This window comes from Garra rufa, chromosome 1, assembly GCF_049309525.1.
Source record: "Garra rufa chromosome 1, GarRuf1.0, whole genome shotgun sequence".
Classification (NCBI taxonomy): Eukaryota; Metazoa; Chordata; class Actinopteri; order Cypriniformes; family Cyprinidae; genus Garra; species Garra rufa.
Window position 1 is genome coordinate 16915132 of NC_133361.1, and position 2758 is coordinate 16917889.

General features: G+C 36.6%; 1 long non-coding RNA gene across 1 annotated transcript; it reads left to right on the top strand.

The window, feature by feature from the left end:
* The first annotated feature begins 391 nt into the window (after positions 1-391).
* LOC141342164 (uncharacterized) lies at positions 392-1302 on the top strand. Its single transcript, XR_012356671.1, has 2 exons — positions 392-470; positions 1000-1302. It is a non-coding gene; the product is annotated as an uncharacterized lncRNA (long non-coding RNA).
* Positions 1303-2758: the final 1456 nt, after the last annotated feature.

The following is a 2758-nucleotide window of genomic DNA, read 5'->3' on the forward strand; positions in this document are numbered from 1 at the left end:
GTTACTTATTATAATTCACTTAAAAGTTGTAAATCATACTAAATACAACATCTTGTTGACGTCTTTAGTGCTTCTTCTGCTGCTCAACTAAAACAGTGTAAACGCTCACAGCGACACCCAGTGTGCAGAAAAACATATTCAAAGTGGTTGAGCTCCTTAATAAATATTCATAAGCCTTCACCATCCATGGCAGCATTGATTGAACTTTTTTATATTGATGCATTGGGAAGATTATATGTAAAATAGCTAACCTAAAGCACTTTGAAGTTACAAACTTTAAAAGGGAAATTAGAAACAGGAATAAATTCGGCAGCTAAATCCTACTGGGTGAACGTCACGTTGCGTAATTAATATTAATGAGCCAGGCTTTTATACGCATGTGTGGGATTGGCGTTTCTTTTCATCACACAGGAACGCGGTGAGGAAACATTGCAGCATTGGAGTTTCTGGGTTACATTGATTTGTTTGAGGTATTCAGATTGTTTTCATAATATTGTTTGCTAAATATATTGTGCGATATTGAAACAATGCAGATTAGAGAAATGTTGTTCTTAATATGCGGCAGGAGCGCAGTTACCACGTGTTTACCACGAGGACATACCAGAGTCAGTAAACGCATTGCATATGTTTGAGAAAATGATTGTAATATAATGCAGTGAGTTGATAATGAAAGCCTGGAACTTCGTAAAGAAACTTGTACTTTGAAAATCTCCTGGTTAATGTTAATAGACGTGATTAGACGTTTAACCCTTATTTGTTCTGAATGTGCACACTTCTAGAGCCCTGCGTTGCTTGTCGTGCATTGTAGGGTGCATAATGTGTGCTACAGTACAGCAGGGTCTCTATTCCCTTCTCTGTGTCCTCATGAGAGCTGAGATGACAAAGATCCTGCTACAGTTTCATTCTAGAGCTTCAGTGCAACATTTCCGATGAGTAAATGTAATGTAGCCATGTGATTACTGCAGACTATTTCATGCATCTATTTCTGTTGACTTGCAGGATGATGAACGGATGGGAAGACAGAAACTCCAAACATTGACAATCAGCACTATAATAAGTGGAAAAAGCATGTGAACAAATCATTTTGATAAAGACTTGATCATGGCAGACTCTGGAGAAATTCTGTGAGCTTCAAACACATCAACAAATTAGTAAACACTTTCAAATAAAGTGCCTTGATTCAGTTTATCAACAGAGGCCAAATTTACAATTTTTGGTTGAAAAGAAAAAGTTGTAAGTACAGATGCTTGGTCAGACAAACTATCAATAAAGACTAACAAAGACTTTGTTTGACATCTGAAACTCTGTTTCTTGAGCTTTATTCATGACTTTAAGAAGACCGTTGCTTGCTCCATGTCAACACGACACGATTGCTGAAATGTCATTAGAAAATATAATTAATTCCTTTGTATTTCTCTACATATTACAATAAAGCTTAACTATTTATTTTGACTCAAATTACATCATAGGATGTCTAATTTATGATTTAATTTTTTTTATTGAACTAAACTAAGTTTTATTTTGGGAAACCTTCATGTAATATAATGTTTAATGCATGTCATGTTGTAAATTACAATGAACATTTTCTTACTCTTTGCATTTATCTTTATGGTACAAGATAATCCTATTTGAATCGTGATAGGTTAAGTAAAAAGTAATCTGATAATATCTAAAATGTGTAATGTAACGGATTACGTTACTGGCTACAATTTCTTGTCGTGTAATCTGGAATCAGTAACGGATTACAATTTCTAAGTAATCTACCCAGCTCCGTAAATAGCCTACCTACCATGGTTAAACTATGGCTAGTGTAGCAAGACCATGGTTAATGGTCAGTTGGAATTTATTGGGGGCAGCCATGGCCTGATGGTCAGAGTTGGGCTTGTAACCCAAAGGTTTGCCGGTTCGATTCCCACACTGGCAGGAATTGAAGATGGGGATTGTGAATGAACCGAGCTCTTTCCACCTTCAATACCAAGACTGAAGTGCCCTTGAGCAAGGCACTGAACCCCCAGTTGCTCCCCAGGCGCTGGAGCAATGGCTGCCCACTGCTCCGGTGTTTGTTCATAGTGTGTGTGTGTTCACTTCTCACTGCTGTGTGTGTGCACTTGGTTGGGTTAGATGCAGAGGGCCAATTTAGAGTATGGGTCACTTGACAATATGTCACGACTTTCGACTTATCCAAAATCGCCCCTATTCACTATTCCCTACATTAGTCCACTCGTACAGTTCACTGGAAGGAGTGAATGAAAATGAGTGAGTAAATTTGGATATTAAGTGCACCGAAAGGACTGCCACTTTATAGTTTGCTTGCTGTTTAATAATCATTTAAAACAGGCAGTTCCAGTAAAGGCAAGGCAAGTTTATTTATATAGCATATTTCATACACAATGGTAATTCAAAGTGCTGTACATAAAAAGGAATTAAAATCACAATAGCATAAAAATTTAAAATAATAATCACAACAATAAAAACAAAATTAAGAACATTTAAGATGATTTAAAAAAAAGAAAATGATTTCAAATTAATTAATACAGTAAAATGATTATACATAAAATAATGCAAACTGTTCGGACGTAGCACAGTGCTCATTCAATAAATGCACAGCTGAACAGGTGAGTTTTGAGTCTGCATTTAAATGTGGCTAATGTATCAGCACATCTGATCTCTTCTGGAAGCTGATTCCAACTGCGGGCGGCATAATAGCTAAAAGCGGATTCCCCTTGTTTTGTGTGAACCCTTGATATTACTAACTGAC